We start from the raw sequence: 10,799 nt of genomic DNA, 5'->3' as shown, positions 1-10,799 counted from the left end.
CAGCCTGAAAGTCAAAAGTTCAAAAGATTTGTAACCCATTTGCTGGTCAGTTTATATGTGCTCATTTTGTTTCTATCTTAGGTTTTGTCTGTTTAATGACCAGTGTGAACATGCTCCTATACGTCGCATGCATACCAACTTATACAGTACTTCAAATTTTTTTTTTTCAGTTTTTCTTTAGTTTTTTGTACTAAGTGCAAACAAGGGTGTGGTCTCTCATTCTTTGAGATGGGCATTGCATTTATATAGTTTCCCATCGCTGGGTGACCACAGTCGGGCCTCGGTCCTGCTCTGCCCTTATTCACATTGAGGTAATTTCTGAATATAAGACCATCCTGATTTTGGTACACCTTGACGCTGGTGGGATGGCTTTTACTCTTTTTTTTAACAAAAACAATGTTTGCTAAGTACCCTATGTTATTTATATGTACTATTACATTTTACTTACAGCAGGGTTTTTGTTCATTTTGATTCTCTTAGATTGTGTCTGCTTAATGGCCAGTGTGAACATGCTCCTATACTTTGCATGCATACCAGCTTACACTTCGGCTCATTTATCTCAGTTTTTCTTTAGGTTTTTGTGGTCCGTAGAGTTTTTTAATCAAAAACGTGTTTACTAAGTATCCTATTTTATTTATATGTACTATTACGTTTTACTTAACATAGGGTTTTTCCTCATTTAATTTCAATCTTAGGTTTTGTCTGCTAAGTGTGAGTAGTTGATTTGTTAAATATTCTTGATCTCTAAAGAGTCTTCTGGATGATTATATACTGTATGTGTTGTTTGAATAGAGCATGGTGAGCTCCAAACACAGGCGGGGAGCTAATCACCATTGAACTGTGGTCAGATGTTATACTAATTGCTGTGTGAATGGATACAGCAGGTCAAATGTTTTAAAATATAAAATGTTCCAACCTGGTGATTGGGTTTAGTATAAGTAGTATGTAATAGACTGCTTTCATACCTTACTCATATGGAATCGATGTACAGTGGTGGCCAAAAGTATTGGCACCCCTGCAATTCTGTCAGATAATACTCAGTTTCTTCCTGAAAATGATTGCAATCACAAATTCTTTTGTATTATTATCTTCATTTAATTTGTCTTCAATGAAAAAACACAAAAAGAATTGTCCTAAAGCCAAATTGGATACAATTCCACACCAAACCTAAAAAAGGGGGTGGACAAAAGTATTGGCACTGTTTGAAAAATCATGTGATGCTTCTCTAATTCGTGTAATTAACAGCACCTGTAACTTACCTGTGGCACCTAACAGGTGTTGGCAATAACTAAATCACACTTGCAGCCAGTTAACATGGATTAAAGTTGACTCAACCTCTGTCCTGTGTCCTTGTGTGTACCACATTGAGCATGGAGAAAAGAAAGAAGACCAAAGAACTGTCTGAGGACTTGAGAAACCAAATTGTGAGGAAGCATGAGCAATCTCAAGGCTACAAGTCCATCTCCAAAGTCCTGAATGTTCCTGTGTCTTCCGTGCAAAGGCATCAAGAAGTTTAAAGCCCATGGCACTGTGGCTAACCTCCCTAGATGTGGACGGAAAAGAAAAATTGACGAGAGATTTCAACGCAAGATTGTGTGGATGGTGGATAAAGAACCTCGACTAAAATCTAAACAAGTTCAAGCTGCCCTGCAGTCCGAGGGTACAAGAGTGTCAACCCGTACTATCCGTCGGCGTCTGAATGAAAAGGGACTGTATGGTAGGATACCCAGGAAGACCCCACTTCTTACCCCGAGACATAAAAAAGCCAGGCTGGAGTTTGCCAAAACTTACCTGAGAAAGCCTAAAACGTTTTGGAAGAATGTTCTCTGGTCAGATGAGACAAAAGTAGAGCTTTTTGGCAAAAAGCATCAACATAGAGAGGCATTCAAAGAAAAGAGCACGGTCCCTACAGTGAAACATGGCGAAGGTTCCCTTATGTTTTGGGGTTGCTTTGCTGCCTCTGGCACTGGACTGCTTGACCGTGTGCATGGCATTATGAAGTCTGAAGACTACCAACAAATTTTGCAGCATAATGTAGGGCCCAGTGTGAGAAAGCTGGGTCTCCCTCAGAGGTCATGGGTCTTCCAGCAGGACAATGACCCAAAACACACTTCCAAAAGCACTATAAAATGGTTTGAGAGAAAGCACTGGAGACTTCTTCTAAGGTGGCCAGCAATGAGTCCAAACCTGAATCCCATAGAACACCTGTGGAGAGATCTCAAAATGGCAGTTTGGAGAAGGCACCCTTCAAATATCAGGGACCTGGAGCAGTTTGCCAAAGAAGAAGGGTCTACAATTCCAGCAGAGCATTGTAAGAAACTCATTGATGGTTACCGGAAGTGGTTGTTCGCAGTTATTTTGGCTAAAGGTTGTGCAACCAAGTATTAGGCAGAGGGTGCCAATACTTTTGTCTGGCCCATTTTTGGAGTTTTGTGTGAAATAATCAATGATTTGATTTTTGCTTCATTCTCTTTTGTGTTTTTCCTTGCAAGCAAATTAAATGAAGATAATAATACCAAAGAATTTGTGATTGCAATCATTTTCAGGAAGAAACTGAGTATTATCTGACAGAATTGCAGGGGTGCCAATACTTTTGGCCAGCACTGTATAGAGACTATTGACATCCCAAGTTATCAATATTGTCTAGTGAAGTATAGGCACCAGATTCTAAATCAACTGTGTGTAGTAGAAATGACCGGATTTGTTTAACCAATGGTGTAAACTAAGCACCTTTTCCAATAACTTAGACAAAGGTGATAAAACAGAATCTGTGGATGCCACAATCAGACCTCTTGGGGCTTTGTCCATTCAATTATATGTCTTGGGTAATACATAAAAACTGATGTAATGGACTTCTTATTGATCAAAAAGTCATATATCTTATTGTCAATAACACCCTTTTTCATATATCGATCAAGTACTTCCCTACTTCCTAACGATAGGTCATCAGTGTTAAAAACGTGGACAACTTCTTTCATTGACCCTTGATTGGTTCTACAGGCGGAGAAGTAGCCGTCCAGGAGATTTGATTATCCAGCATTACTTCCCTGTGCTGTGTCTGACCTCTGCACAGCTAGACAGGGTGAGCATTACTCTACACATCACCCCTATCTTGCCCTTTGGTTTTACACTCCCTTTGATATTTTTTAAAGACGTAAGACTAGGTAGAGCTTTGTCTATGGGATGTCATTGGAAAGGTAAGCTCAGCCACAAGGAGGTAACAGGACAAATGGCTTAATAAAAACATCTGGGCCAGATCGCTACAGAAAGGCAATTGCAAATTAACTTTTTTTAAGGCAGTGAACTTTCAATTTGTCCTGGACAACTCCTCTAAGAGAAACCTTTTAGTGATCATCATCTCAGTCATGGTATCATACATAGTACATATCCCAGTAGCAGTCAAGGATCTGTCTTCCATTTGTTGATTTAGATGATAACATTGAAATCCAATTTGTAAAGTGTCAATGACCTTGCCTGACCTGTTAGTTCTCATACCTGCAGCATGACTACGGCAACTCTGTTATACACGTGTACTTTGTCTAGTGAACACATCCTCAGTCGAAACTTATGATACATTTAACAAATTAATTGACACTTTTGTTGTAGATAAACATGACAAAAGACAAAGCAATTCACTTGTCATAACACTGGTGCCTTTATTTTACCAACATTCCAAGTTGCTTCCAGGTTTATAAATAATTGTAAGGAGGTTTTCCCACCTTAAGCTACGTTCCCACAATGAGCTTTTGGTGAGTTTTTATGCTGCATATTTTAGAAAAAATGCAAATAACCTATTCTACTTAATGGGTGCAGAAATGTTGGAGAAAACTTGCAACATCAACTCACCAAAAGCTCATCGTGGGAACGTAGGCTTAGATATTTCATTAGATGTTCCTTTGCTACTGGAATCTAAGGGGAAAAATTTCTCCTTGTGGAGAGCGACATGTTAAGCATGTCACAGTGAGGAGACTTTTAAAGCCCCAATGCTCCTCTGGGAAATATACAAATTGTCTCTTCAGAGAGGAAGAGGACAAGAACTCTAGTGCCACCTACAGGAAGTAGTAATCCTAAAAGTCAATAGTGACCCTTTAACGAGCCTTATCACATGACTTAGGATATAAGCCAGAACCAGAAACTCAATTTGCAGACACTTTGTTTCGGGGTACTGTCCTTCGTCAGTGCAAAGTGTGAGTTCTGCTTTGGCTGGGTGAGAGGCATCAGACCGGTATCTAAGGGGTAATATTTCTCCTTGCAGAGAGCGACATGTTAAGCATGTCACGGTGAGGAGACTTTTAAAGCCGCAATGCTCCTCTGGGAAATATGCAAATTGTCTCTTCAGAGAGGAAGAGGACAAGAACTCTAGTGCCACCTACAGGAAGTAGCAATCCTAAAAGTCAATAGTGACCCTTTAACGAGCCTTATCACATGACTTAGGATTTAAGCCAGAACCAGAAACTCAATTTGCAGACATTGTGTTTCGGGTACTGTCCTTCGGGCCTGAACGTACAGCCATGACAAATTATGTGAACGAAAGTTTACGGATGGGTCATATCCTTCTCCCCTGTAGCTGCTGCATTTTTCATTGTTAAAAAGAAAGATGATGGCCTCCGTCCTTGTCTCAATTACCAAGAACTGAACAAAATCATAGTTAAGAATATAAACCCACTTCCACTCATCCCCGACCTACAGTGGGGAAAATAAGTTGCCACAGTGGCATTGCCTCCCTCACAAGGGGTGATGCCATGCCTGGAAGCAAGCAGGGGTCCCCTAGTCAGGTATACTAGCATGCAACAGTTTCCTGGCTCCAGACCAGCAAGGGGAGCTCCTCCCCTTAGGAGTCAGGACAGCGACGAGGAAAGACCTGGGGAGTGGAGTTGCACGGCAGCTCACCCCAGAGAGGAGCGTAGAAGAATCGGACACCGGAGTCCGAGGTTGTGGGTCACTGAAGACCCAGCAGCAGAAAATGGAGGGCAGGAGACTGCAGGTCTCCCGGCCCCATCAGACGCCCGGAGGCTCAGCAGCACATAGGGCCCAGCACCGCCACATGGGAGCGACACTCCAGGAAGGCCCGAGCTGCCTGCCATATGGGTGAGCACAAAGACGTTTTACTCAGGGACGAGGGCCACAGCACAGCAATAAGCAGCAGGGCCAAAGAGATTAGCGCAAAGGGAAGGCCTCCAACTTCACCTGGAGAGGTGGATTCCCAACTTGCTTCCAGGTCGCCTGGACCTCTACTACCAGCTAGTACCCATGCCCCGGTCTGCCTAACCACCGCAAGTAAGGATAAGAGGAAACCGCCATTAAGTTGTGGACTGGTCATTATCTGCGCCATCCCCTGCACTACACTGCACAGCAACATCTATAACATCACCATTTCCTGCCCTGGAGCTAAGCTCTGCCTGTGGAGAGCTGAACCAACTCTGCTGCGTCACCACCAGCTCCAGAGGATCTGCACCGCAGCGGCGGCTCCATATAGCCGCATACCACAGGTGGCGTCACGAACATTATATATAGAAACTCTATTCCCTTTTCTTTAAAAAACCCTTTTATTGACCACCCTGGGTCACGGACCGGGTCACCGCCACTGTGACATCCCCCAGCATCGACCGGCCCGGCTACCGAGTACCCCACGGCCCAGGGGGCGCGTCACCGATTTTGCAAGTTTTCCCACCTACAAAGAATGGATAGGTCTGTAATTTTTTTCGTAGGTACACTGCAACTGTGAGAAACAGAATCTAAAAAAACAACCAGAAAATCACACTGTATAATTTTTACATAATTAATTTGCATTTTATTGCATAAAATAAGTATTTGATATAGAAAAATAGAACTTAATATTTGGTACAGAAATCTTTGTTTGCAATTACAGAGGTCAGACGTTTCCTCTAGTTCTTGACCAAGTTTGCACACACTGCAGCAGGGATTTTGGCCCACTCCTCCATACAGATCTTCTCCAGATATTTCAGGTTTCAGGGCTGTCGCTGGGCAACATTAAGTTTCAGCGTTTCAGCTCCCGCCAAAGACTTTCTATTGGGTTAAAGTCTGGAAACTGACTAGGTCATTTCAGGACCTTAAAATCCACTCCTTAGTTGCCCTGGCTGTTTGTTTCGAGTCATTGTCTTGCTGGAAGACCCAGCCACGACTCATCTCCAATGCTCTTACTGAGGGAAGCATGTTGTTGGCAAAAATCTCACAATACATGACCCCATCCATCCTCCCTTCAATATGGTGCAGTCGTCCTGTCCCCTTTGCACAAATGCACCCCCAAAGTATGATGTTTCCCCCCACCATGCTTCACGGTTGTGACAGTGTTCTTGGGGTTGTACTCCTCCTTCTTCTTCCTCCAAACACGGCGAGTAGAGTTGATACCAAAAAAGTTCTATTTAGGTCTCATCTGACCACATGACCTTCTCCCATGCCTCCTCTGAATCATCCAGGTGGTCATTGGTGAACTTCAAATGGGCCTGGACATGTGCTGGCGTGAGCAGGGGGACCATGCGTGCCCTGCAGGATTTTAATTGACATAGTGTGTTACTAACGGTAATGTTTGAGACTGTGGTCCCAGCTCTCTTCAGGTCATTGACCAGGTCCTTCTGTGTAGTACTGGGCTGATTCCTGACCTTTCTCAGAATCCTTACCTCACGAAGCGAGATCTTGCATGGAGCCCCAGACCGAGGAAGATTGACAGTCATCTTGTGTTTCTTCCATTTTGTAATAATTGCGCCAACAGTTTTTGCTTTCTCAACAAGCTGATTGCCTTTTATCCTGTAGCCTATCCCAGCCTTGTGCAGGTCTACAATTTTGTCCCCGGTGTCCTTAGAAAGCCCTTTGGTTTTGGCCATGGTGGAGATGTTGGCGTGTGATTGATTGAGTATGTGCACAGGTGTCTTTTATACAGGTAACTAGTTAAACAGGTGCAATTAATACAGGTAATGAGTGCACAGTAGAAGGGCTTCTTAAAGAAAAACTAACACGTCTGTGAGAGCCAGAATTCTTGCTGTTTGGTAGGTGATCAAATACTTATTTCATGCAATAAAATGCAATTTAATTATTTAAAAATCATACAATTTGATTTTATGGTTTTTATTTTTAGATTCTTTCTCAGTTGAAGTGTACCTATGATGAAAATGACAGACCTGTCCATTGTTTGTAGGTGGGAAAACTTGCAAAATCATCAGTGTCTCAAATACTTATTTGCCCCACTGTATATAATCAGCTTATGTGGGCAAAGTGATTTTCTTGGGCAGCACTGTGGTTCAGTGGTTAGCACTGCAGCTTTCCAGTGCTGAGGTCCTGAGTTGAACTCCCACCAAGGACAACATCTGCAAGGAGTTTGCATGTTCTCCCCAAGTTTGCATGAGTTTCCTCCAGGTTCTCTGGTTTCGTTCTACACTCCAAAGACATACTGATAGGGAATCTAGATTGTGAGGGATGATAATGTCTGTAAAGCGCTGTGGAATTACAGGCGCTATATAATTGAGTAAAATAAATAAATCTTAGAGGGGCTTACAATTTGATACACATCCGGAAGGGTGATGGAAAATAGAGTTTTTAACGTCTGAGGGTCCATTCGAAAATCTTGTCATGCTGTTTGGGTTAACCAATACGCCAGTAGTATTCCAAAATGTTATGAATGATATTTTTTCTGACTGCATTGGGAGATTTATTGTGATTTACCTTGATAACATTTTATTTTTTTCACCTGATTTGGAGGTTACCTGCCTCCTATTTTACATAATGCATCTAGTAGTATGGGGCTAGGTAAAATAGGAGGCAGGTCAGTGAAGGCACAGTGAGCTGTCATAAGAGCATACAAATGAATATGTAAGCAGAGCACCAGATAGAGCCCACCCCACAGGCCGCCCCGAAGCACGAGCATATCATTATCTCCAAACTGAAAGTAAAGATTACACAAGAACCACAACACGGATTTCGTCAACCCAGGTATCACTTTAATCTGTGTAATGTTGCCCACCTGGCAGTGTGTGTAGTTTACTGAGCAAAATCCTGCTGACAGATGTGCTTTAAGTGAGAAGGAAAAAGGTAGCGACATCCGGAGCAGAAGTGACTAAGAGACAGAGTTATCTACAGGAGAGGACGCCATGGAGAGGATGCCTAGCAGAAAAGCCCAGAGTTTATAACTTTTGAAGGTGACGGGCCCAGAGAGGACTGAGTACGTGAGACGAGTAGAAAGTCCCGGGTGGGAGTTCCAGAGCATCAGCATTAGAGAAGATAATTACTGGCCGTACTGGCACCCTGAGGCGAAAGAAAACGTGTAACTGCAGGTTGAGTAAAGGACTCTTGCTAAACAGCACTGAAGAATCGAGCTGCGTTGCGGTGAAGTAGTGAGAAACGATGGAGACAGAGGACAAGTAGCGAGAGTAAAGAGGAAAGGAGAACAATGAGAAAATAAGGAAGGAAACTGTGGAAAATGCTTCGAGTTGTAAAGGAAGCGTTCATAAGACTGTGTACCCGCTATCTCTTGTATATATTCCCTACCAAGTTCTCATTCAGTAAAAAGTTTATTTTTAAATGGTGGTTTCCCTTATTGAACTGTCCAACATTTGGTCCTGGCCCTAGCAAACAGGCAACATTAGTTACATGCGGCCTGTACAGGCTTAACGCCCTCACAGCCAGGGTCGGACTGGGGTGCCTAGGGCCCACCAGGGGAACTGACTCTAGGGGTCCACACTACAGCCCACCATAAACGGTTTTATTACTTGTTATGCTTTTCTATAATGCACTATAGTTACATGATTGGCCACGCTGTGGAGCACCAAGCGGCAGGACTTTGTTCGAACAGTCATTCCGTACTGCCAGAGTCCCCTTAATGGTAACTTGTCACCTTGAAAAACGCTATTTATCTGCAGATATAGGGGTAATCTGCAGGTAAATAGGGTTTAAAGCCTGGTTAGACGGCTTATTGGAAAAGCGTTGGCTACACGGAGAAAAATGACATATTCTCCCTGTCGCCACTCGCTTCCTGTTATTGGGTCGGTGCAAGGAGGGAGACATTACAGTCACCGCGAACTACAAAGTGAGCGTGCTGCAATAACGTCCGGCACCTTGATTGTGACACTTCCATGGAGCCCAACCTCAGGCTGAGCTTCATTGAATGACTAACATGGCTGCAGCACCTGGCAACTAGTGCTGAGCGAGCGTGGTCGGATAAGGTGTGATCCCAGCATGCTCGGGTGTTATCTGAGTATCTTGTAGTGCTCTACTAATATGCTCGAGTCCCCGGGGTAGCATGTTTTGCTGCGGTAGACAGAAGCAACACATGCTGGAATTGCCTGTTTGTTAGGTAATCCCTGCATGTGTTGCTTCTGTCATGTCTGTTTTTTACCTGCTGCACCTCCCGCAAAACACTGATGACAGTTAGCGCTCTTTCCAAGCACCGGGTGCTGAACGCTGCTCTCATCATAGATCCCTGCCGGTGCTGCAATCAGCAGCAGCAGGGTCAATGATGAGTGTAGTAGTCTACTCCCACCGTGTCCAACTGTAAAAATAGAAATAAAATAAAAAAATCCTTATACTCACCTCTCCTAAGTGTCACCCGCTGTAATCTGTGTGAGCGCTCACGCCGAGGGGAATGACTACTGCAGCGAGCTGGCCCTGGAGCTGCGCTCAACAAGCTCGCTGCAATAGTCATTCCCCTCGGCGTGAGCACTCGCACGGATTACGGCGGGTGAAACTTAGGAGAGGTGAGTATAAGGATTTTTTTATTTTATTCCTATTTTTACAGTTGGACACGGCGGGAGTAGACAGACTGCTACTCTCATCATTGACCCTGCTGCTGCTGATCGCAGCACCGGCAGGGATCTACGATGAGGGCAGCGCTCAGCACCCAGCTCTTGGGAACAGTGCTAACTGTACACTGATTCCCAAGTGCCGGTATGTGTCACACGGATGACACACAGGTGGACACTGATATCTCCAGTCCCGTAAATATCAGGACATGTGAAAGAGCCCTAATATACACACACAGATACACACTCACAGAAATGAGGACACGTACACATGCAGGCAAGCACACACAGAAATGCACACGCAGTCATGCACAGACACACTCAGACAATCACACACAAAAATGCAGGCACGCAGGGAAGCACGCACACACGTGTGAAGACACATATACACACGTAGGCATGCAGGCACTCAAATACATACACACAAACCCATGCAGGCATATACACACTACACACACACACACACGCATGCAGGCATATACACACCACACACACACGCATGCAGGCATAAACACACCACACACACACGCATGCAGGCATATACACCACACACACACACGCATGCAGGCATAAACACACCACACACACACGCATGCAGGCATAAACACACCACACACACATGCATGCAGGCATATACACACCACACACACACACGCACACACGCATACAGGCATAAGCACACCACACACACGCATGCAGGCATAAACACACCACACACACACACACGCATGCAGGCATAAACACACCACACACACACGCATGCAGGCATAAACACACCACACACACACGCATGCAGGCATAAACACACCACACACATGCATGCAGGCATAAACACACCACACACACACGCATGCAGGCATATACACACACGCAGGCATATACACACACACAGGCATACACACACACACACACAGGCATATACACACACAGGCATATACACACACACACACAGGCATCATATACACACAAATTCATCAAATTCATACAAACACACACAAATATTACACTACCTGTACAGTACAGACGCGCTCCTAAGGCGGGAGACTGCAG

This window comes from Phyllobates terribilis, unplaced genomic scaffold (genome assembly GCF_046119375.1).
Source record: "Phyllobates terribilis strain yellow unplaced genomic scaffold, ASM4611937v1 Scaffold_1__5_contigs__length_1240528914, whole genome shotgun sequence".
NCBI classification, from domain to species: Eukaryota; Metazoa; Chordata; class Amphibia; order Anura; family Dendrobatidae; genus Phyllobates; species Phyllobates terribilis.
The sequence above is the reverse complement of the archived record's forward strand: the minus strand, read 5'-3'. Positions refer to the sequence as shown.